The 27,193-nt window shown below is 36.9% G+C and overlaps 1 long non-coding RNA gene across 2 annotated transcripts in view; it reads left to right on the forward strand.

Annotated features, from left to right (window-relative positions):
- Nucleotides 1-27,193, forward strand: part of LOC308517528 — a 71,738-nt gene that overhangs the window by 18,231 nt on the left and 26,314 nt on the right. For both annotated transcript variants that reach the window (XR_013995841.1, XR_013995842.1), the window contains exons 2-3: nt 6,183-6,290; nt 6,420-6,477. This is a non-coding gene — a long non-coding RNA (uncharacterized lncRNA). The remainder of the gene's footprint in view (nt 1-6,182; nt 6,291-6,419; nt 6,478-27,193) is intronic.

A 27,193-nucleotide genomic window follows, 5' to 3' on the forward strand; every position in this document is an offset into this window, starting at 1 on the left:
TGGTTGATCTTTCCCCCTTGCCCCCACCCTCCCCTACCTTCCCTCCAAGGCCCGACATTCCAATCAATGCCTCTCCGTCTCTGGATCAGTCCTTGTTCATCAGTTTATGTTGTTCATTATAGTCCACAAATGAGTGAGATCCTGTGGTATTTATCCGCTCTCCAGTTCCATCCATGCTGTGGCAAATGGTAAGAGTTCCTTTTTCTTCTTCCTCTTCTTAAAGAATACCTTTCAGCATTTCATATAATGCTGGTTTGGTGGTGATGAACTCCTTTAGCTTTTTCTTATCCGTGAAGCTCTTTATCTGACCTTCTATTCTGAATGATAGCTTTGCTGGATAAAGTAATCTTGGTTGCAGGTTCTTGCTATTCATTTCTTTGAATATTTCTTGCCACTCTCTTCTGGCCTGCATGGTTTCTGTTGAGAAATCAGCTGACAGTCGAATGGGTACTCCCTTGTAGGTAACTGACTGTCTTTCTCTTGCTGCTTTTAAGATTCTCTCTTTATCTTTTGCTCTTGGCATTTTAATTATGATGTGTCTTGGTGTGGTCCTCTTTGGATTCCTTTTGTTTGGGGTTCTCTGCGCTTCCTGGACTTGTAAGTCCATTTCTTTCACCAGGTGGGGGAAGTTTTCTGTCATTATTTCTTCAAAAAGGTTTTCAATATCTTGCCCTCTCTCTCCTTCTGGTACCCCTATAATTCTGATGTTGGTACGCTTGAAGTTGTCCCAGAGGTTCCTTACACTATCTTCATATTTTTTGAATCTCTTTTCTTTTTTCTTTTTCAGTTGGGTATTTTTTGTTTCTTTGTATTTCAAATCTTTGACTTGATTCTTGGGATCCTCTTGTCTGCTGTTGGATCTCTGTAAATTATTCTTTATTTCAGTCAGTGTATGCTTAATTTCTAGTTGGTCCTTTTTCATGTCCTCCATGGTCTCACTATACTCATTGAGGGATTCATTAAATTTATCGGCGGTTTCCATAAAATTCTTGAAAAACCTTATAAACGTGGCCTTGAACTCTATATCCAGTCATTTGCTTTCCTCCATTTCTGCCATTCGTGACCTGTTTCTTTGTCTCCGCATTTTGGCTGCTTCCCTGTGTTGATAGAGTGGCCCTGCGTGCCAGGTGTCCTGTAGGGCCCAGTGGCTCAGCCTCCCCAGTTACCTGGGGTGGACACTCTTGGTGCACTCTTGGTGCCTTGGTTGTTGTAGGATCACTGGGAGGAATTGACCTCCAGGCCAATTGGCTGTGAGAATCAGCTGTGTCTGAAGTGGGAGAACTTCTGTGCTTAAGACACCCTTCTGGGGCAAGACTTGCTTCAGTGGGGCTTTGGTGCTCACTGAGTCTGCTCCCTGAGTGTGTCCCTTATGGATCTGAGGAGTTGCAATCTGGATGGTCCCCCTCTGACCACTGGGTACAGTGGCTCCTGGATCTAAGGAGGTGCTAATTCAGCCTCTGCCTGAGGCCACACAGCAGGAGCCACGAAGAGTCTCAGCTGTGAAGCAATGCAAGCCGCTGCGGGGCCTTGGGCCTTCTCTTGGAAGTTCCGGGTCTGCCTGGCTCGGCTGCAGTTAGGTACATTCACATGCAAAAGCCTCTGCCCCAGCCTGGGTGGGGCGGGGTCTCAGGGAATCAAAGGGCGGAGCAAGGAGCTATGGCTGATTCTCCGCCCAGAGTTGCGAGTCTCAGTGACCCGATAATTGCTGAAGCACCTTTGAGGGAAAGCCGCCCTCAAGTTCGCCCGCTGCCCGACAGACCAGCTTCTCCCCGTATGAGTCCTGGGTCCCCAGAGACTTGCCGGAACCGGAGTTCAGAGCAGTCGGGAGCTTGTGATTCAAAAAGACAGCTGCGTCCTCAGGTGCCACCCCCTTTCCACGCGCGTGAGCCACCGCCATACCGCTGCACTTCACCTCCGCAGCTCCTCTGGCTCTCAGCGTGCTTTTCTTTCCTTCTAGTTGTAGAATTTACACTCAGCCAGCCTTCCTGTTGTTCTGGATGATGTTTGCTCTGTCCTTTGCGGTATTTTTCAATTGTTGTGGGAGGCGACAATTTCCCGGTGTTTATCTATGCCGCCATCTTAGTTTCTCCGTCATAATCTTCATCTTGACACTCCATTCTCACCTGCCTCTTCATGCATAACAAAATCGACATAATTATTTGTATGTAGAATTGGTTAGAAAGAGAGTTCCAGTGTTTAAAGAAACTTAAGACACTAGGAGGTCATGGGAAAACAACATATAAAGTTTCCAAACTTTCAAATAGAAGACAATTTGGTTCTAATCATTGTGGTTTTAGTTCCTTAAACTATTGTGGTTTAAGATTATTTTACATTGTTATGCTAATTGAAGAGTTCAAGTGAATTCTGGAATTACTCATTGCTCTTTAATTATTATGGGATATAACAATACCATTTAATTTGGAAATTATGTGCAATATTTGGGGAGAAAATATTTTATGGATATTTAGCACAAAGAATGGAATTTATACTTTTACAGGGTGGGGCAAAAGTAGATTTATAGTTGTGAATACATGAAACAGTGAGCTTATTCTTAGATTATTATTTGTTAACTATTGTATTATTTTCCATACAAACAACTGTAAACCTGCTTTTGCACCACCCTGTATATAGCTCTACCTTGAGGATTTATAGTATGTGGACATTATATGGAATATTTCTTTTTGTTTGTTTGTTTTGTTAGTCCTTACCCCAGCAAATTTTTCCCCACTGATTTCCAGAGAAAGTGAAAGGGAGGCAGGGAAGGGGAGAGAGAGGACACACATCAATGTGAGAGAGACACATCCATTGGTTGCCTTCTGCGTATGTCACCGACAGGGGTCCCGATGCAAACCTACAACCCAGGAAGGAACCTTGATCAGGAATCAAACTCATGACCCTTTTGTGCATGGGACAACATTCTACCACTGAGCCCGCTGGCCAAGATGGATTATTTCGTTTATGGAATAAATATTATATGGATTTGGATAAATTTTCCCTCTCCACAGTTATGTAGCTGTGTTTTAGAGTGAATATGTTTTTTCAAATATAAAAAAATTAATATAGAAAGATAGTTTATAATCTTAGGCTTGCTTATTATTTTGTTTGTTAAATGTTCTGGATGCATGACAATTCCTGTGTAATATCTTAAAATACATCCTTAGCCATGTCTGGAATTAACCTTTTAACCACTTCACTCCCTATTTTTTGTTAATGTCATAGGGCAGTGACGATGATAGAAGATAAAAACTACAAAACAATTTTGAGCATGCAAAATAGGAGACAAACAAGGGCTTTTGAAGAATACTGTTCCAAGGATGAGAAAATGTGTAAAATGCTATAATATGTTAATAGCATTTGAGAATGCCCAGATTAAATATCTTATTATAACATTGTACTTATAGTACATAGTCTTCCCCATTTGAATATAAACTTCCCAGGGTAATGGCATGTATTACTACCATCCAGAACAGCTGTTGGCACCAAGTATATACCACATGTTATGGAGTGGGCAAATAGATGAATATTGCTTAAGAAAAATAACAAAATTACTATAGTAAATAGAAATCATATTTAAATTATTATGAAGCACTTTGTAATTAAGTACATGTAATATTTATCATTTATTAGAGATTATTTTATTAATGGTAAAATAATTTGTCAATTTGAGATACAAATTACACTGACAACGAAGTTATACTTTAAAATTAACTTTAAGAGGGACTTTAAAATTAATTTTAAGGTCATGGACTCTGAAAGTTACTTTGAGGTATTTCTTATTTTTGTACTTAACTTGGCTGCTAGTGCATTGAAAGTTTTACAACTCACCCTGGAGTAATAAATGGTCGTGCTTTCTGGTTACAGAAGATTAGCGGTGTTATAGACTCTGCTACACTTTCCAGGCCCTGGGTTTGGATTTCTACAGTCACAGAATGTCTGGTTGGAGAATAGATTTGGCTTTCTTAAATATTTGCTTTTAATTTATGACACTCTCACTTCCAGGTTATGTCTCATTCACATTATTTTTATTGGAAATAAGTTCATTGAAGAACAAATTAAAGTTATGCAATCCAGGTTATTTTCTGATGCTTTTATCGGATTGCTTCAGAGTATTTCATTCATTGGGGAGATCAACATGCATTTTTATAATAAAGTTAAGTAAGGCTTAATGTTAAAGTAGATAGTTAATTATTGTTTGAACTGATAACTTCTTAAGACATAAAAATATTTTTAAACGTGTGTTAGCTATAGAGTTCCCTATCAGTTGTTTCCATGTGTGATATCAAGCTGGGTTTATTAACTATATATTTTTACGTAATGTTATACATTTGCATAAGAACTAGTCCTTGACTTAGAATTTTATAATCTGGACTCCATACATTCAAAGGGCCTTTGTGATTCAATAAGTCAGTATTGCAAAACCAAATAGTACTATTTTAAATTGTAATTTTTTATAACATTTCATTTTTTTCATGTGATTCCCTCAACAATACACCGTATAATGTAGGCAAAATATTTGTTAAGTTAAAAAACCTAAAACATAGAGAGGTATAATTACCACTGAAGTTCAAAAAGTTAATAAAAACAAGACTTCCAAATTTAATTCTATCTTATTTTCAGAATGACTCGTGATCACTGACAATGTGCAATCCATTCAGCCATTGTCTTCCTTAGGACACAGATGGAATTCCAGCTTGGCGTTGTTAACAGTTCTAACTTTATTTCTTATGCCACATTTTAAAAAATTCTGAAATACTAATTTCCCTGAAATACAATTCATTCATTCATTTATTATTCAGAATAAATCTGAATCCTTAGAACTCCAGGGTATTCTGAGTTTGATATCAACCTTTTCTTCCTCTTGCCTTCTTCCTGCTAGTCTAGCCAGACTGGAGTAACTCTTTGTTATTTTCCTGATTGCTTATCTTGGTCCAATCTTTTCTCTTAAGTGCATTTCCTATTGTTTTATCCCATTGATTTCCTATAAGTTGAAGCATAACTCAAATGTCACTTCTTTTATCAAAGCTTTTTCTGATTTTCCAACTCCTGTTCTCTTCCACCCCCTCACCCAAGTTATCTTTTCATACTGGGAATTCTGGTAAATTTTTTACCTATAGTCTTATGACACTTCCTTGTTTTTAAATAATAGGCACCTACTTTGTGGCTGTCATTTTCTTGTAACCCAAGGTGCCTGAGGGGGAAAAATACAATTTTTATCTCTGAATTTAAGATGATTTAGATCTAACGAGACGAATGACAAATAAAAGGCTAACACGCAGTGTGATAGATGCAATAGTAAGAAATGCCAGAGACTATGGGTACTTTGGCAAACAATTAGAGTCTGAAATATAGACTTGAAAAGGGAGAAAGTTGGAGGTGCAGGAGTTGAGAAGAAAGAGGGGTCAGTTTCAAGTTACTGATGTGCTACATGTGCCATGATTTAGAGTTGGAGATGTTTCCCAAACACTCCCCTACACATCTTACCATGATTACAAATTCTCCCTTACTAATTTGTGAAGCAGTTTCTCCCTTATTACTTTGAGAGCAGTGTTCTTACGCGATGGGTTCTCCACTGGATTTAATTCTTAACTAGGCTTACTTTAAAAAATATATCAGCCTGGATGGCATGGCTCAGTGGTTAAGTGTTGACCCGTGAACCAGGAGGTCATAGTTTGATTCCTGGTTAGGGCACATGGGGCCTCCAGGAGGCAGCCTATCAATGATTCTCTTTCATCACTGATGTTTTTATTTTTCTCTCCCTCTCCCTTTCTCTCTGAAATTAATAAAAATATATAAAAATCTGCTTAAAATTTTCATATACTGTGATATGGAATAAAATTGGAAAGAACAAGAGCATTTTCTGCAACTAAAGTTTATAGCAATAGTGAGACGTAAGCAGATGAGATAGAAAGATGAGACCAGATTACACAGTTACTTTATCACACTATCGAGGAAACTTCTTGGTATTGGCTGAGAGTGTGGGAAACAATTTTGATTTTCAGCATTGACTCAAACTTGGTAGAAGTAAAAGAATTTCAATGTTGCTTTTTTTTTTTTTTCCGATTGGTAATCTTATTCTGTGCTAAATAAAATTTCCTCCTGTCACTTCTCAAAGTATCACATCCTGGGAAAACTAAATGAATATGCTTCATAAAATTAATATAGTTATAATATTTTCTCCACAGTAAAAATATTTAAAGAAGTCACACATTCACCATACAAGACGATGATTAAGACTACTTGTGGGATGAAGCATAACAAAATGCAGAATTCTGCAGAAAGTGTAAGTCCAGGTAATATATTTAGAGATTAAAAATATACCAATGAGAAATTATTTAAAACTGTAGTTAAAATTATACATAAGGAACTGGGAATTTGAAAAAAAATCACAAATTTGATTATAGTTCTTTTTCATTCATCAGATTTATTTAACTTCTCTGGACCAGTGCTCTTGTCTATACAACAAAAGGATTGAACCAGGTAGGTCAGTGGTTCTTTAAAAAACACATAAAATGTACATATGTGTGTAGTATGTTGTTTCCATTTGAAAATGGGACACTATCTATCTGTTAGAATTATACACCCAAATATAGCATTCATTTCCAGACCCTGGTCTATCTGAGAAAATCTAAAAAGTCTCTTCTATCTTCTTCTTTCAATTTCTATAGTTTTACAAATTAGAGTACCACAAGTTTGAAGATTTTAGATTGTATGAGTATTTTTAAACATTTTGTAATTTTCTTACTTTTTGAATAAATTACATACATGTACCTTCAATTAATGAACTTAATGAACTGAAATGGAATTTGGGGGCCAATTCCAAATGATCTCTACATTCAAGCTCTTTAAAATACTGGAGTCATACTAGTGGTAAAGACTTGATCTTTATGATGTCTCAGACACAAGAAATATTATATCTCATATTTCAGATAATAAAACGTAAAGCAAAACTCCTTGAAGGCTTTTATTGAAGCTTGAAGCATATTCATTTAGGAACCAGAAAATATTTCTTAGTTACATACTATATTACCATCATATAACTAGATATTTAACATATGAAACAATTTTGACAAGGGGAAGGGATTTTTTAGCTTCTACTGTCAGAGTATATTCAGCCCTAGGAAGTCAGCTATTGCCCAAAGTTGTGCTCATCTACAATAATAAAAGCATAATATGCTAATTAGTCCAGACAGCCAAACAACCTTCCAGACATCATTCTGGATGTTCTTCCGGATGAAGTCGTGGCAGCAGGGGCCGAGGCAGAGGCAGTTAGGGGCAATCAGGCAGGCAGGCAAGCAGTTAGGGGTGATCAGGCAGGCAGGGAGAGGAGTTAGGGGAAATCAGGCAGGCAGGCAGGCCAGTGGTTAGGAGCCAGTGGTCCCGGATTGTGAGAAGGTGCAGGCTGGGCTGAAGGACGTGCACCAGGCCTCTAGTTGCATATAATGGGATTTGCAGCTGTAAGACAGCTATATTATCTTAAGAATATATATCATTAATTCAAGGATATGGCCATTATACAAACTATATAAAAGAAATTAAATAATTTGGCTCTTAGAGAACAAATAAAAAATATATTAATCTCATGATGACTAAAAGCCATAAACGAACCTATATAGCCATTATCGTAGTTTCAAATGTACACATTATTACATACAATAAAAGATCACAGTATAGTTATCCAGATTTACTGTATGGCTATGCTTCAATGCAAAACATAAAGAATAATACCATTTCATTTTTCCTAACAGAAGGTATATTTTAAAATCAATGTAAATATATAGTGAAATTCTTCAAAATCAAAGTTGATTACTGAAGCTGAAAATGCTTGTCAGTACAAGTGATAGCAGCTATTACAACATTAATCCACATATGTTGCATTCTAATGACCAACTTGATTTATAAATTAGATGTCAATTTTCAAAGCATATGGGCTTTAAAATACAACTTAATGTGGTGGTTTGAAGCAGCTTGTAGAGCAAGACCAGCTGAGTTTAAATCCTGGTTTCAAAGCTACTGTGGTGACACTTGCTAACTGTGTGGTCTTGGCAAGCCACTTAAATGCTCATGTCTTCATCTGCAAAAGGGATGATTATGGAACCTAGTTCCTAAGATGATTATGAAAGGTAGATGGGATAATATGCTTGAAGCCCCCAGAACATTGTCTGGTAGATGATATTGCTATAAAATATTTGCTATTATTATTATTATTATTATTATTATTATTATTATATTTTATCTTGACTAATGAATAGATTTACATTTATATTAAAACCATACTTACAATTTAGTTAACGTTTCAACTTTCTTTAGCACCAAGGCACCAAAATGCTGATTGCTACAAATGAAAATGAGATTTAAAGTGGTTTCTCATTTCATTATTAGCAAATGTCAATTGCCTTGCATAGTGATGGTCCATAATGATGTCCCCTCTTTTATTCCTCATATTGGTAATTAGCATCTTTTTTATTAACAGATAACTAGAGATTTACAAATTTTATTGATCTTTTCAAAGAGGCAGCTTTAAATTTCATTAATTTTTCTCATTTGATCACTTTCTAATTCACTGATCTTTTGCTCTTATCTTTATTAGTCTTTTTCTCTGCTTACTTAGGGTTTTATTTGATCGACGCTTTTTAATTTCTGATAGTGGAATCCTAGATAATTGATTTTAGACTTTTCTCATTAGCACTATAGAGATTAGTTATTTATATTTCTTCACTTACTCCTCACAGTAACACTGCAAGACAGATATTGCTTACCCCATATCACAGAGGAGGGGCCCACTGATGAGAAGTTAAATATCTTGCTCAAGAAAACCAAGTCTCTGAGCCAGAGCAAGAATTGAAATCAGTTTTCTCTGACTCAAAAAACCTCAGCTTATGGCTCTAAAAGGAAGCCCTGCTAAGCATTGATCCTTTGCATCCAAAATTGGCTTCACTTATTAATTGAAAACCTCCTTCATTATGCTAATTAAGTATGACAATCTTGTTTACATTACCATACAATTTTGTTTACAATTATTTATTTAAAAATAAACACTTCAAAGGGAAATTTCAGTTTTGCTCTAGTAAAATGTTCAAGGCCAGAATTTTATATCTATTTTCATTAAATTTGATATATTTAAATAGTACAACCGTATTTTATTGAGTGAGAGTAGGTGGTTAATTTTTAAGAAAATTACAAAGTATTGAATTATAATATAATTTTTAGGTAATTATAAGACAACCTGATTTATCTGTTGCTATTTGATTAAATCTTAGCATGTGATTTTAGCAATAAATTAATAGTTAATAGGCTGATTAACATGTAATTGATATTGTGCTAAATCTTTGTGTCAGGCCTTGCTAATTATGAGTTTAAATAGATCTAGTGCTGGCTTTGGGGTAGTATAGCCATTTCTAAGAAGAAAGGTTTTGTTCAAACTAGTGTTTACGAAGGAATCTGTTTACTTTGGTATATGTAGGACTTTGGGTGAGCTGTTTTTAAGAATCTCAAAATGCACTCTGTGTTTATTGCTGTGACAAAAGCAGATAAAAGTGTCAAAGAAGCATGGTGATGTTGAAGTCATAAAGGGGTTAACAGCTCACTGGTGAAATAGTTCTATTCATTAGTCTGCTCATATACATAAAGAGCAGCCTTGCAGACACACAGTGGGTGAAATGATTGTGGCTCTGTAGAGCTGACACAGCATCACCTTGTGCTCACAGTGTATGAGCAGGCAGAAAATGACAGACTGTGGCCTTTGGCTTTCCAGGAGGGGGCCCCAGGGCCCCAGTCTTTACTGTAGAGGATAATAAATACAACAAAATGCCTGTGTGTGTGTGTGTGTGTGTGTGTGTGTGTGTGTGTGTGTGTGAGAGAGAGAGAGAGAGAGAGAGAGAGAGAGAATTAGTAATTTTAACTTTCCAGTTGGTAAATAAACAATATTTTATTATGTTAATTACCTATCACAATCTCATCAGAATTATGCTGGTGTCTTACACCTAAACCTTTAAGCATATTGTAAATAAAATGATGAATAAAGATGCTAGTATTTCTAACTATAAACATCAGCTTTTAAGAGAAAATGGTATAAGATTCTATTCTCTATCTCTATATGAAAGTCTATTTAACTTTCTATAATATTCACATTTCATGAGAGGACTTACAAATAAGTAGATAATTGAAAGGTACAGATATTTGTTTCTCAGGCACTATACCTCTCCTATTCACCAATGAAGGAGTGTGTGTCCATGTATGTGTGTGTGTGTGTGTGTGTGTGTGTGTGTGCGCGCGCACAAAGAGAAGGATTTTATGTGAATGTGAGGATGTGTAGGTTTTGTACTAGGTAGGATTGATGTTCACCCATCTGGCCACTAACTACCTTGATGGACACTCACCAGCCTCTGTTTGCGTCTCCTGAGCTCATTTAACCTAAAGCATGATGAAGACAGCAAAAAGGGACCAGCTGAGCCTTAAAGCCTTTGTTTAGCCTAATAGACAAGTTCGCATTTTGCAGATGTTGGTTTTCCAAATCAATAATCCTGTTGATGGCATCTCCCAGCAGTAGCTATTAGATGATGTAATTGGGAATTTGATTTGCTTCTTAGATTAAGACAAATCTCATTTGCAGTGTAAAATATCTAACATAATGAAAATAATGCCTTCTGTTTTGCTTTCTCACCCAAGGGCATTTTACAGAATAGAAGTCAAGGTTATTGTGACAGTAGTCACACTGCAGAAAATTGCAGCCATAGACTACATTTTGAAAGCCTGCTTTTTTCATTTATTAGGTTATCACAAGCAATACCATGCTAGCAGACGTATATGTAGCTTTGTATTGTGTTAGGAGAAATAGAATCCCTCGATATTACAGCTGCACTTTTGATTTGTCATTTAGTATTTGGAATAAATAGAGGGTGGTATGCCAGTTGCTATGGAAACTAGTTCTACTTTGGAGCAGTACAAGACTTTTAAGCACATTTGAAATTGCTTCCTTCTTATTATGTTTCAGCACTGAAGAAGGTGCAGTGCGCAATTAAATAGAAATGAAGGTTTAATTAAAAAATTAAATTACATTTTCTGGGTAGTCCTTTTTGTGCAATAAGTTTGAGAGAGAGAGAGAGAGAGAGAGAGAGAGAGAGAGAGAGAGAGAGAGAGAGAATTGCTACCTGCAAGGCTGACTGGACATGTATTTGGGAAAGAGAAAAGGATCACCTTCTTACTTCTTACTTCTTACTGCTGTGTGTGTGTGTGTGTGTGTGTGTGTAAGAGAGAAAGAGAGTTGTGACGATCCCTTTCATAGAAGTGCATTACAAAACTGTCAATTCCATCTAAAAAATCTTGGTGAATGTATGCAAGATTATAAGAATATATGTTGGATTTATTTGTAGGTCATGAATCAAGAAAGTTAAGTGTGATACTGAGACACAAATACATTAATTATGCAGATTTTTAAAAGGAATCTTTTGAGAAAAATCAGAGATTGCTATCGCTCAGGGGTCAGAAGTATAGACATTACAAAAATAGAAATATGTTCATATGAGGTAGCCAACATATGAGGATTTTACAAGATAAAAGCTAAAAGCAGACTATATTAATAAAAGGTTCTAAATTGAAAACAATTTTGAAAATATTGACTTAGTCTTATGTATATATAAGTTGTCCCAGAAATATATAGATATTCAAAGGTGATCACCTTTGCTACAGTCGTGTATTAAAACCTTACCTTTTATAGCTTGTTAAAAGAGCTATAAAAGAACATATTTCATGGGTTCTCTCAACACTCTGAGGTAACAAAACAACAATTATTTCAATTTTACATGGGAAGTGACTTGTCTGAAGTCACCCAAGTAATCATAGACACATGTGGGTATCAATGTCTCCTGATTTCCAGTTCTATGATCTTTCCATTTCTAGAATTACATTTAATCTCCAACTAAATTTACAAAACCTCCTATTTTCTCATGACTTACTGAGGAAGGTATCATAAAATATTTAGGGATATAACTTAAAGGATCTTCAGAGTTATAGAAAGTGTGCGATGAAATATGCTTTAAAAATTAAGATTTTGTGTTCTTATAAGCATCTTAACACATATATTTATCTTTTTATAGGTTTAAAATGAGTTTTCTGGTCAATTCACATTGTTCAGGCATATTGACCATGATTTGATATTTATGTAATTGAGCTATTGCTACTAAATTGATATCCAGGATTAATATTATTGCATATATGGTGTGTCCATTTAACTAGTGTTATTTCGTTCAGTAGTTGTGGGTTCAATCACTCCCTTACTGGCGATGAGTCCTTGTGGCAATAGAGCCCCATTCTATAGAAGGGTTGTGTGGAGACAGGAGAAGAGTGCTCCATAATAACAGGAGTGTCATTGATAGTGAGCAGCTGTTGGCCCAGCAGTCCTGGGACTTGCATGAGGCTGCTAGGAATATGTTCACAGCACGGAGAGGCTGGTTCCATGCTGCTAACATGCTGCCTCGCCAAAACCCATCTGGAGAGTGCTGGCTCCATCTGACCGAACACAGAACCTTTCTTAAAGGAGATGGGTACTTTATGCTTTGGTCAAATAAAAATTATGCTGTTCACTGTGTAATCAATGCCTTCATAATATCCCCCACTGAAATTAGCACCTGGGAAGTACTACATGCATTTGTTTGTTTTTGTTTTGTTGTTGTCAAGTTTCTCCTTTACCACAAATCTGGCTAAGTAGTTAGATTTCAATGGGGAATAAAATGGGATCTGTTGTGAAATTATATCAAGGCCCATCGTTTAAGCTTTGGAATATAAAAATTTAATAAAACATTAGTTCGTGATTGAGATGACAGTCATGTCAAATGTCAACAAGCTGAAGTCTAGGATGAAGGGAGCCTGAGAGAGGCAGCAAGCACCCAGGGCTTTGCACACTGGCACCCACATTCGGGAGAATGCTCTCGAATTCTCAAAGCTGGCACTCTGGCCTACAATGATGACAGCTTCTTCAAGATTTCATACTGATGCTAGAATAAATACCATGGAAGCCAACATAAGAATCAATGTAGGTTGTACTCATTTTTTTATAGTGAGATTTTAATAGTGTAAAATGTTTACAGAAAAGTATACATATCATAAGTGTACAGTTCAGTTAATTTTATAAAATGAACAACCTGTGTGACCAGCACCATGAACATAAAATATCACTATTACTCCGTAAGCTCTCCTGGATCCCCATTCCTGTCACTATTAACCCCAAAGTTAGCCAATACGCTATCTTCTAGCAACACAGATTTGCCAAATTTTGAGCTTTGTATAAATGGAGTCATACAGTAGATATTTACCATATTATGTTTATTTTTTGTTCACTCAGTGCTACATTGATGAGTTTATCCATGTTTTTGTGATTAGTTGTAATTTGTTCATTTTTATTACTGTATAGATGTGAATATATCGCAATTTATTTAATCATTCTTCTGTAGATGGCTGTTGCTATTTCCAGTTTTGGAATGCAATGGACATTCTAGTACATGTCTTCTGGTGAACATATTTACATATTTGTTGGGTACATATCTAATTGATTGGCTTTAACAGATATTGCTGATTTGTTTTCCAAAGAGATTGGGCAAATTTGCACTCTCATTAGTGGAGTACAAGGATACAATTGCTTCACATCTTGTCAAAATGTGATTTTGACTATACTTTAATATTAACCATTTGAATGGATATGCAGTGTATCTTATTGTAGCTTTAATTTTAACTTTCCTGATCACTAATAAAATAAAGGAATTTTTCATATGTGTGTTGGCCAGTCAGGTTCTGTTTTGAAGTCTGTGAAATATTTTTCTATTGACTCAATTGCCTTTGTCTTATTGTGTTGTAGGTTATTATTTTTATCATCTCATTTTCTTTCTGATATATGTTTTATTAATGTTTCTTTCCACTAGAAATCCTGCCTTTTTACTTTCATAATGTGGTCTTTTATTTATGGCTATCACTTTAAAAAATTTCTATTTAAGAAATCTTTAACATTACTTAAAAAAACCACCCTGTTTTTTTTTCTAAAAGATATATTGTTTTAACCTTTCACATTTAGATCTACAATTCATCTGGAATTGATTTAGGGCAGGGTAAGTGGTTTGGTAAAAAATTCAGGAGGTTCTCTATTGCACTGTAGTGTCATCTTTGTCATAAATCAAACAATCATGTATGTATGGGTTTGTTTCCGTACTCTCTATTTGGTCCTAATGGACTATTTGTCATTTCAGCAATACCATCCTGCATTTATTATATAAATATTTTATGGGTCTTTCTATGTTGAAGTGTCAGTTTTTTAAATTGTCTCTTCTTTTTTAAGATTGCCTAGACTATTTTGGCTCTTGTCAGTTCATACAAATTTTAGGTTTAGATTGCCAATTTCTACAAACAACCTGCTGGAATTTTATTCAGATTGCTCTAATCAATAAGATGGAATTTTTACAGAATTGATTTCTTTAAAACCCTTGAACATTTTAATACTGCATTTATTAAAGTGGTGGTACCTCAAAGGATAATTTTTTAAATAAATGATTTGTCAATTGGATAACCATATGGATAAAAATGAACTTTGACTTCTTCTACACATGAAAGTCTCACAACTATACATTAAAGACAATCCTAGCTGAATTAATACATCTGAATGTTCAAAATGACCTTGAGATAAAAAGTTGAGTACAACAATATTTCTTAAATATGACACTGAAAACACTAAATGAAAGCAAAGGACTGCTACAAGGACAGGGAGTTTCTTAGCCTAAGTGAGCATGTGTGTTTGTGTGTGTGTGTGTGTGTGTGTGTGTGTGTGCGTGCTGATGTGGGAGGATGGTGATGGGAAAGAAATAGTAAATTTGCATTAGGCTACTTAGGAACATTACTTACCAACAGTAAAAATGATTTATTTTTATTTTCTCTATAAAGATTATGGGAATACTCAACTTGCATAAAGTACAGGATGATCATTATATAGGAATCGAGGTGCTAAGGATTAATAAGTTTAACAATAAGTTTAAGGATTAATAAAGGCCTAATTATTAGTATAATTATTTTACTAAAACCTCTTTGAATTAGATATTTGTGTGTGTGCCTGAAATGATACAAGTGTAAATTATCCAGAGAGGTTTTATCTGTATGTTTGGTTTTGAGACAAATATGGGCAGCAGTAAGGAATTATTTTATCTATGAGTATTTAAATATATTATAAATATTTGTCTCCCCTATAATTACTATAAAAGCCTCAAAAATTGCAAATGAATGAATAGATTAGCAAGATGAAATGAGCATGAAAACTGGTTTAATAACGGAAGCTAACAAACAAATTGTGAATAACTGAAAATGCTTCATTCAGAACTGTTTTCTAGAGTGATTAAGTGTGATTTGCATAATTTCCTTTTAGAGTAAAAATAGGTCTAAAATATTATGTAAAATGGAAGCAGAAAAGCACATCTGAATCAAATATTTCATGGAGCAGTTTGAATTACATTTTCATTTTATTCAATTTTATGGGAAGTATTTCTGAAATAATTTACTCCATTTATTTATCCAGCTAGTCATTAAATTATTCATTCATTCAAGAAATATTTTGAACTAGCTGTCTTCTAGGTTCCAGCATGCATATTCTTACATAATTGCTAAAATTCAAATTGGTCCTGCTAAAAGGGGTAATAAACAAACATTCTACATGTAACCAAATTTCTAAAAGCCAACAAATGATTTATTTTATAGTTGGAATTTCAAAGTCTTTAATAGATTAACAGACGTCTACAAATGGTAGGGTTTTTTGTTTGCTTGTTTGTTATGTAAAGTCACAAACACTGAAGACACAATATATGGCACAAAAGTATAAGAAATATTTTTCTAAATCTTTTCAGCTTTGCCCTCATCTCAGCTAGGGAAAATGAATGAGCAAATCTATTCCTATAGCCAATGTTATTAATAAAAGGCATTTCCTCTTAGACTAACTAGACTAGAACAATATTCTTAGATATTAGTTGGAACAGATGACACTTTTTACATTTCCAGGACAATAGATCTTTCCTGGCTCTGCATTAGGTGGGACTCTAAAGCAGTGGTTCTCAACCTTCTGGCCCTTTAAATACAGTTCTTCATGTTGTGACCCAACCATAAAATTATTTTCGTTGCTACTTCATAACTGTAATGTTGCTACTGTTATGAATCGTAATGTAAATATCTGATATGCAGGATGGTCTTCGGCGACCCCTGTGAAAGGGTTGTTTGACTGCCAAAGAGGTCGCGACCCACAGGTTGAGAACTGCTGCTAAAGTATTTTTCCGATAATATCACTCACTTAGTCTAGCTGTGAGCAGAAATGATTGAACTTAGTGCACAGGAATATGGATGGTTCTTTTTAGACTTTTGTAGAAATCATGGCGTAGCGGGAAAACCTAAAAAGCATCAAGGGTGCAATATAATAGTTGATGGTTTAACTAGCCTGTGGATATCTTACCTCTCTTCTCATTCCTGATATGGCCTTTTCAGCAGCAGGCAGACAAACTAGTGAGAAGACACAAGCTTGGAATCAGTCACCACATGTCTGAGTATTGTCTTTACTTAGCAATACATAGTTAAACTCCAATTTTTAAGTTGCCTGATATTTCAAGGCATTATCTGGGCATTTAAAAAATCTTTAATCCACATAACAACCCCATGTTGAGGTAATTCAAAATGAGTTAATTCAACTCTCATTTTGCAGATAGAAAATTGAATCTTAGATAAATTACTTTGCCCAGGCTTTTGCAGGCAATACACTACAGAGTTGGATTTGGAATTAAGACTGAACTCAAAATAACTAGGCCACACTTAAGGACAGTTCCAGGTTTAGTAAAACCTGATGCTGAGAGAACTTTGAGGCCACTTATGAAGAAAAGAGACTACAAAATTAAATGCACTGAATTAGCTCAGCCACAATGCATTATGACCTCCAGCCCTGCACTTTCAGGTCATGATTCTGTGTGAGTTGGCACAATGAGCAGTAGGAGTATTACTAGAAGTCACACTCCCTTTGGATGACTAGCAATTAGGCATACAAAGAAGTCACTGAAAACCATCTCCATATATCTTACTGTACCTTTAAAAACGTTTTATTTTTATTTTTATAGATTTCAGAGAGGAAAGGAGAGGAAGAGAGAGAGAGAAACATCAATGATGAGAGAGAATCATTGATTGGCTGCCTCCTGCATGCTCCCTCGTGAGGATCGAGCCCACATCCTGGATATGTGTCCTTGACTGGAATCAAACTCGGGACCCTTCAGTCGGCAGGCCAACTCTCTATCCACTGAGCAAAACCAGCTAGGGCTATCCCACTGTACCGTGAAGGATTACATACCTTGGTGTGTCCTGGACAATCCTTGTCCTCATGTACTCTTACAATGTGTTTATTAATTCTGCCCACTTTAATGATCACTTTCAAGCTCTGTTGCAATCTTTTGCCATTAGAACATAGAGCCAGCTGGGTTCAGGGAGCCTCTAGGGGTTAGAAGGAAGTGACAAGGTGAGACAAATGCTTATCTGCTAATTGCCTGCCTTCCTTTTCTAGCAATACTGGTTTGGACAGAAAGTGAGAACAGAGGTAAGGCAAGAAAAAATGATTATATGAGTTCTGTTACAAGATAGCTATGAGAGAATGACACGGATCTCCTTGAGGTGGAAATTAGAGTTCTCATTTTTTCTGTGTGTTCTTGGTCTTTTGAAATTGTGACTATTTTTTCTGGAAGTATACAAAAATGGAAAGACAGATTCACAGAGAAACTGAGGAATGAGGAAAATCTGCAACAGTTAGAGGAAAATAATTGATTGAAAAATAAGAAGGAGCTAAGAATGTGAGGTCCAGCAGGAGTATGTTTTTTGGAATAAGGGGAACCTATTAAAGAGAGTTAATGCAATAACAATAACCAGTGCTGGCAATGTGTCAGGCACCCCTCTAAGTATTGACCTTGAATTAATCCATTTAATTCTTACTAAATATTATGAGATGGGTACAATTCTATAACCCATTTTACAGATGAGGAAGCTGAGACACAGAGAAGTTAAAAAGTTAAGAAGGCAAGATCACACCGACAGTAATTGGTATATCTAGTTGACCAAAGATTCTCTGGTTCCAGAATCTATAGTCTTTACTGCATCCCTAACCCTCAGAATAGAGGCAGATATCTGAGAGGTGAGGTTTCCATGTTACTGTACAAGAGCAAGGCATGCTTCATTTTTAGTGAATAAATACCGGTGGTGCGCATGTCAGTTCATGATTTAACCTTCAGTAGAGGAAGAGTTAGAGTCCTGCAAGCAGATGGTGGAAGAGGACAAGGGATGACCTCCAGACCGTGGTTGGAGAATCCGACCTCTAGATTGTGAATCTCAAATCCAGGGACAGAATTGGAATGAGGGCAGGGGGAACAGCAAAGAAGAAAGTGCCTTCTTCATGCAGTGGGCCTCTGGGAACGCCTTTAAGCTCTTTCTTCTCTCAATCCTCCGTAAACCAAGAGCTCAATAATTTTTGTCCCATCCCCTAGAAATGGTTTTTACTTTCTGGTCTTTCTTTCATTTGAACGATATGTCTTTTGTTCTTTTGGTTCTCTTTCACAGAGTGCACAAACTATAAAGCCATTAGCTCTGGCTCCCAGTGGAGATAAAAGGGTTTTTTTGGTGTCCTGTGCCCTGACCCCCACCCCTCCAGCCCCAAATCTAACATGCTTGAGAGGAGAATACAGGCCTCTTACTAAGGCTCTTACACCAATTTTTAGATATTTTTATGCAGTTGTCAAATATGAGCCATTAACAGCCTAACTTTAGTTTACTGGAAATTTTAAGAATTTAATTGAGCTAAAATCAATTTGATTTTATTCTGTCTTCTAGATTGGCAGCATCCAAAATCTAGAAGATAGAAAGGAGCTCTGAGGAACTACAAAATGACTTTTATAGCCCAAAGGGAACAGGAACAAGGAAGTTATACTAGTCAACAAAGCAGCATGGTTTTTGCAAAGTTACTTTTTCTTTCTTTTTTAAAAAACTTCTTTATTGTTTAAAATATTACATATGTCTCCTTTTTCCCCCATTGACCTATCCCTGGCCACCCCCAACCCCCAGCATATGCCCTCACCACCCGCTTGTGTCTGTGTCCATTGGTTAGGCTTATATGCATGCATACAAATCCTTTGGTTTATCTCTTACCCCCTTTCCTCCTCCCCTACCTTCCCACTGAAGTTTGACAGTCTGTTCAATGCTTCTCTGTCTCTGGATCTATTTTTGTTCATCAGTTTATATTGTTCATTATATTCCATAAATGAGGGAGATTATGTGATACTTATCTTTCTCCAACTGGCTTATTTTGCTTAGCATAATGCTCTCCAGGTCCATCCATACTTGCGAATGGTAAGAGTTCTTTCCTTTTTACAATAGTGTAGTATTCCATTGTGTAGATGTTCCACAGGTTTTTAATCCACTTATCTGCTGATGGGCACTTAGGCTGTTTCCAAATCTTCACTATTACAAATTGTGCTGCTATGAACTTAGGGATGCATGTATCCTTTCTGATTCGTGTTTCTGATTTCTTGGGATATAGTCCTAGAAGTGGGATTACTGGGTCAAATGTGAGTTCCATTTTTAACTTTTTGAGGAAACTCCATACTGTTGACCACAGTGGCTGCACCAGTCTGCATTCCCAGCAGTAGTGCAAGAGGGTTCCTTTTTCTTCACATCCTGGCAAGCACTTGTCATTTGTTGATTTGTTGATGATAGCCATTCTGACAGGTGTGAGATGGTACCTCATAGTCATTTTGATCTCGCGGATGATTAGTGACTTTGAGCATGTTTTCATATGTCTCTTGGCCTTCTGTATATCCACTTTCGAAAAGTATCTATTTAGGTCCTTTGCACATTTTTTGATTGGGTCGTTTATCTTCCTTTTGTTAAGATGTATGAGTTCCCTGTAAATTTTGGAGATTAGACCTTTATTGGGTATCACAGGGCAAATATGTTCTTCCATTTTCTCCTTTAGGGAATGGCTGGGCCTATCAAGCAGATGACCTAAGTACTGCTGATCAGGAGATTCCTGATTAACTGGTTTAAGATTGTGTTTCTGGAAGAGAAACTGTTATTAAGTCTTGGTTTGGTGACCTTAGGTTTAGCATCAGTGACTCAATTTGGAGCTGTTGTCTTTTTTATTTTTTTAACAACATTTTTATAAATACCGAGTTAAAAAAAAAATCCCAAGGAAATTCTCCAAAGTGTTACTTAATAACCTACTCCTAAAGACTTAAAACCCAGAAATAGCTTATATCTCTCCTGTTTTTTGGATTGGCAGCTTTCTGTCTCTCCCTTAGGCACATTTTAGGTACCTACCAAGCTGTGCAATGGGACAGTTTTGTTTTATTAATCCTTTGGTAGCCAGGACAAGACAGCAACCCCTGTCAAAGTGAGCAGAAACATTGGCATGATGACACTTGGAATGACACTCTGGGCTGCAATAGCTCAACAGTATTACTATGTAAGCAATTTATGCCCAATTTTATGTGAGCTACACACATATATCCATTGTACCACTAATAAGCAGAAGCACGCGTTATCATAACTTACTTTTAATTTTATGCAGATGCATTCCTTAACATCCTTAATTTAATATTTTAATGGCTTACATTATAATTAAAAGCCCCAGTGAGAAAAGTTGAAACTAGGATATGAAACAAACCATTTCTTATTTTCTATACTTTAAGTAAGCTCAGTCCTTAAGAGCTGACATTTATTATATCCGCTCTCCACACACATTCTGTTTATCCCTTATGTAAATTGTAAGATTTAAAGCATTCCATGGAGTTGTCAGTTATATATGTTTGATGATACATCTAAAATGATACATTGGCAAACATTGATTAGTTCAGTGATGGTGAACCTATGACACGCGTGTCAAAGGTGATACGTGAACTCATTTTTTTGGTTGATTTTTCTTTGTTAAATGGCATTTAAATATATAAAATAAATATAAAAAATAGAAGTCTTTGTTTTACTATGGTTGCAAATATCAAAAAATTTCTATATGTGACATGGCACCAGAGTTAAGTTAGGGTTTTTCAAAATGCTGACACGCCGAGCTCAGGAGGTTCACAATCACTGTTAGTCTCTATGTATTTTACAAAATGAAACTAATTGTTTAACTGAATGTGTTAGTTAAATGTTGGACTTCTGGGAGCTCATGTTGAATTGTTTAGATGTCTTTCTAATTTTATCATAATACATTTCCTGCAAATGAGTGGCTTTAAAACAGAGTGAATCTCAACATATAGGCAATATGAGTATGTCTAGTTTTCCCACATATATGATAAAACTAAGAAAAAAGACTAAGAAGATTCTTACACTTTCTATGGTGTACCTTTTTGCCAGGCATCTATAATAATAAAAGTGTAATATGCTAATTAAACCGGACAACTGAACATCTTTCCAGATGACCTTCTGGACAAAGCCATGGTGGTGGGGGCCGAGGCAGAGGCGGTTAGGAGTGATCAGGCTGCCAGCCAGCCAGGCGAGCAGTTAGGGCCAATCAGGCAGCCAGGCAAGCAGTTAGGGGCAATCAGGCAAGCAGGCTAGTGGTTAGGGGTGATCAGGCAGGAAGGCAGGTGAACAGTTAGGAGCCAGCAGTCCTGGATTGTGAGAGGGATGTCTGACTGCCAGTTGCCCACCCCTGCCCTATCTCCTGTGACTGTGGCCCAGGGAGAAAATAACGAATTTCACTTAGTCACTTACATCACTATTATGCAGCATTTAATGGTGCTCACAGATGGATCTGCCTTGAATTTCGCAGCAGTGAAACCCATTACATGAGAATAAAAGTTTCATTTTGCTAAGTTTTCTCAATATATTCCTGCTAAATTTGAATATATTTAACCTGAGTATTTTTACATGTGAATAATTCTTAACATTGATAAGACTTGTAACATATGATTGGTTTTTAAGAAACATGGTCTAGACATTTATGATCTACTAGAGGCCAAATGGACGAATTCGTGCATGGGTGGGGTCCCTCAGACTGGCCAGTGATTGAGGCCTATCAGGGGGCTGGCTGGTGGGGGGGGAGACTGCAGGAGTTGGCTGGCCAGGGGTAGGGACCATGGAGATTGGCTGTGGGAGCACACTGACCACGAGGGGGCAGCTCCCGCATTGAGCGTCTGCTCCCTGGTGATAAGTGCGCATCATAGCGACTGGTTGACTGGTTGACGGTTGTTCTGGTTATTCGGTCATAACAATGGCTTAGGCTTTTATAGATATAGACTTTTATATATATAGATTACCTGGTTACAAGGAAATAGTTATATTTTAAGTCTTGTATGGAACCAGTTATCCCATATTCTGCTTGCCAAACTTCTTGCTATTTTCAATTTTATGTGTTTTTTTTGTACTATGTAGTGTAGAGACTAAGCTATAGTAATAAAAAGGTTTTTATAAGGAAGGAGAGGAAAAGCAGAACAACGAAATCAAGGGGAAAGGATGAAAAGTTCTCTATGCGCAGCTCAGCGTAGTCTGTTCTTACAAGGATAGCTAAACTGGTCAAGTAATGGTCTGGGGAGCGTCATCATGGTTCTGCGTCATCCTGCTTCTATAGCCAAAGGTCAGCGAATATCCCAGAACTGGGGTGACTGAAGGTCAGAGTCTGGATCTTTTGAAGCGAGTTCCTAGGATTCTAACGCAAACATGCTCTTTATATACAAGCTATATAATGGTGGGGTGGGTTACAATTCCCCACTGTTATACTCACACAAATATGTGTGTAATGACCTTACTACACATAATCTTCCTACATACACCTTTGTATAATAAGGACTGAAAAGTATATAAAAAATTAATGCTGTTTGTTTAAATGGAATAAAATATTTAAAGTAATATTCTGTCCTTCTGCCATTTGAACATTTGTAGATACATAGATATTTTCTTGCTTTGTCAAAATGTCTGCGAAAACATGATTTATGTTCTGTGAATAAGTTAAGTAAAATAAGGTGAATTCATGTATATTAGAACACATGGGGTATACTCACCCACTTGGTTGCTGTAGCTAAAGAAATTTCTAATCCTGCTGTTGTCAACAAATGCTGTTGCAACTGTTCCCTGCAAATAATAATAGTACTACTAGCTATTGCCTGATACTGTTCTCGAGACTTTATATGTGAGGGCCTGTTTCATTCTCACAGCCACCCTATCGGGTAAGAACCATTATTATCCCTGTTTTTCAAATGTAGAAACTGAGGCCAGGATTTCTACTAACATTTGGAGCTTGTGCCCTTACCCATCATGCTGGGCCCCTCTAGCCCAGGACAGGATTTGGCTCAAGGACAACTTGTGACTTGGCTGGATGGTTGGATGGGAAAAGAGATCCGATGGGGGAGGGTCAAACATAGTTAGAGCCTCTCTCTCTCTCTCTCTCTCTCTTCCTGTGTATGTGTGTGAGTGTGAGTGTGTGTATGCGCATGCGTGTGCTTGTAGAACTTCAATGGAGGAAATGAGGCAGTTAGAAGCGGGAGCAGAAACTTCTAAAGGAGCCTGGAGTCAGGACTGAACTGCTAGGATGCATGCAGTGAAGGGTGTGCAAGCATCCGGGGGCAGAGGTGGAGTAAAAGGCCCAGAGAATCAAGCTGATGGCAGAACCGCAGAGAGCAGGTCCCAGGGCCTTGCTGCTGAGACCCCTGGAACTGCCTTGCGTTCCAAGCAGCTCTCTGTAGTCTCCACGTGATCCATGAGGCTGCTGGTCCACATCCTCCGGGCTGTGCTTAGAGCCTGTGGCTTGAGGGCACTCCCATGAAATGCTGTTCTTTGCTTTGGAAAGCGTGTGGCTCGCACAATCCTATGCTGTGCATTTGCTCAGGCTGGAGGGAACACAGGTCCGGCCATCCAGCCCATTTGCTGCAGCTCAGGAAACGGGCAGAGCTCAGCCTGTCCTTAGTGGGAGAGTCCCAAACTGCACCCCGCATGCAGGGCGAGGACTGATGTTCTGGGTTTTAATGTGGGGTGAGGAGGAAGAATTACATCTAAACTATAAGGGCACTACGAAAGCCAAGGAGATATTCTCGGGATTGCCTTAATTAAAAACGGGAAGCATTTTAAAGACTTTTTCAAGAAGTCTACAGGTTTTAAAACAAACAGCCAAAACAAAAGAAATAATTTGCATGTATCAGTTTTGTGGCAACGAGAAATAACCTTTAAATGTTGTAAGTTAACTTTTTGGAAGCATACTAACACTAATTAAGAACTAATTTTTTATTAGATAAGGAAATACGTATTTCTGAAGATGCATGCTGCGTTATTAAAAAATTTATAACTCAACCATGTGACATTTGATTTAAAAAAGGAAAGAGAAAAAAAATATCTGATATTCAATCAAGTTTGCATATGTTGCTGTCTAGATAGTGTGGATGTACAAGTGCCAAATATAGATTAGAAGATATAAATGGGATTTTTTCTCCTGACAACATACTTCTAATACATGATATTTAGAGGAGAATATATACAAACCTTCTAGAACTGGTAAGAGTGAAGGATTGAAATTATTTGCTTTCGGGAAAATATATTTTGCAAATTATATTAAATGACATTCCAAAATGTGCAGGGGTTAGGTTAATCCATTTTTATTCTAAAGTTGCTATTAGATGAACTATGAGAAATAAAAAGAGAATGTAAATTTGGAAAATATTAAGTTAAGCAAAGACTTTTTTCTTAAATTGTGAGATTTCTCCATGCTTTTAATACAGTGGTTCTCAACCTTCTGGCCCTTTAAATTACAGTTCCTCATGTTGTGACCCAACCATAAAATTATTTTCCTTGCTATTTCATAACTATAATGTTGCTACTGTTATGAATCATAATGTAAATATCTGATATGCAGGATGATCTTAGGCGACCCCTGTGAAAGGGTCGTTCGACCACCAAAGGGGTCGCGACCCACAGGTTGAAAACCGCAGCTCACATTATTGAGTGCTTGCTCTGGGCCAGGCCACTATGATAAAATCTGCACAGGATCATCTTATGAGGTGGGTATTATTATTAGTAACTCCATTTTGGGCTAGCAAGGTTATACAATTTAGACCTAGCAAGGTTATACAATTTTCCTGAGTTTATAGGGATTAACTGCTAAAGAAGTTGTATGAGCCAAAGCAGACCAAAGTGGAAGTCTTAATTCTGAACTACCGGATAATGCATCACTTCTCCTCAGACAATGCCAACCTACGTCTCCGATAATAAACTATAGTGTATTATGCTTTCCAAATGTATTGGACCTCAGACTTTAAATAGTTTTTCCAAAGACTCTTGGAGTCCTTTTCTGTTGCATAGTCCATTTTGTAAATATTCAATTTTTATTGCCTTACCTACAACCTACAGCTGTTACAGGGCAGGAGAGAGGTGCATCTCCCTTGGTTGCTGCTGGGGATGGGTTTCTTGGGGTTCCCCTGGAATTAGCATTTCCAGAGCCCCCACGGGAGGATGAGATATAGTAGGAAGCTTTATTTCTGTGGAATCACACTCCTGAGTTTCCAAAGTCTCACTTTCCTTATTCTGGCCATAGAAGAAGTGTAACTGGGGTTTTAGTAGAGTTAAAATCAGAGCCAGTGTCCAGGGTTTCCGTTCCATATTTCCGTAGTATAATATAGAATCAGGCTAGCTGCAGTCCATTAGTCCATTGTGTGTGGGGTCCACATGACCTTGGGCCTTATGATCAAACACCAGGAAGCCAAGAGCAAGCCATAGTTTGTTGTGTAGTTAAATATTGGGGCCCTGAAGCAATTCACTGAAGAAAATAATTTTAAAAGTCAAATAAACAGAAATAATCTTAGATGAATCCTGCTGCTTTATTCTGAAAATCATAAAATAGCAAGAGGACTGCAGAGGGTTTTGAACAAACCACATGGGGTTTGAATAAAATGAAGAAAATATCTTCCTTGACCTATTTAAAACATGTATTTCCAACCCTTTCTTTATTCCTACTGCTTCATCAACAGTAAGCTAGTATAACTCAGTGGGAGCAGAAGTTTTGTAAAATTTAGTACCAATTTTGTTTAAACTAGAGCCATTTCTCAATTGGACTTGAGAAAAGCAAGGTGGATCTAGTTCAACATAAAAGACCACATAAAGAACACACTAAATTAGTCATTTAGTAGCAGGATAACAGAGGATATCTGCTTTTCATGTACAATTATTTATTCTCAGATTAAATTATTCATGGTGAATGATTTTATCAGAAATTTGCAAGGAGATGATTTAGGTCTACTCTGTAGGACCCAGTCTTGCTTTATAATAAACAATTGACTTTCACCTGGTGATATTCTTTATGTTGGGAGCTGATACAGTGGGCTTTAAGGAAAAAGTCCTTAAATATCCTCCATATCAACATGACCACAGGCGGCGTTTCTGATAGGGCTTTAGGGGCCCCAGGATGGCTCACATGTCAGTGCTTCTGTGTGTTCTGGCCCTTACAGAGAGGCCAAGTGGGGTCACTGGCTAAGCAGAGAGAAGCCTAGAAAGCTAAAATCCTTGGAGAAGTAATTCTTATAGACACAAGAAAATATCTTGGGTTCAAGTTGTTTTTTTTTTTTTAATATATTTTATTGATTTTTTACAGAGAGGAAAGGAGAGGGATAGAGAGTTAGAAACATTGATGAGAGAGAAACATCAATCAGCTGCCTCCTGCACACCTCCTACTGGGGATGTGCCCACAACCAAGGTACATGCCCTTGACCAGAATTGAACCTGGGACCTTTCAGTCCACAGGCTGACGCTCTATCCACTGAGCCAAACTGATTAGGGCTTAATTTAGTTTAAAGTAGATTAATGAGAAGTTCATAGAGATAAAGGGAATGAAACAAGGGAAGTAGGAGGTATATTTTGGCCCAATGCAGGTATAATTTAGCGATGTAAAGTAATGTGAGTTTTTATTTTCTCTACTATTATGATATATTGAGGGTGATTTTTTATTTATTATATACACAAGTGCCAGGCAGGTCCTGTAAGAATCATTTTGCTTACCACAAACAATGCGAAATAAAGCCCATCCCAAGAAATCCTGATTCAATAGATTTGGGATGGGATTCAAGAAGATTAATAATAATAATAATAATAATAATAATAATACACCTAGAAGGTTCTAGTACACAGGCAACAATATCAGACCACATCAAACTGAAATAAATGAGACATGGTGGAATAATAC

Source organism: Myotis nattereri, assembly GCF_964212035.1.
Source record: "Myotis nattereri genome assembly, chromosome: 4".
NCBI classification, from domain to species: domain Eukaryota; kingdom Metazoa; phylum Chordata; class Mammalia; order Chiroptera; family Vespertilionidae; genus Myotis; species Myotis nattereri.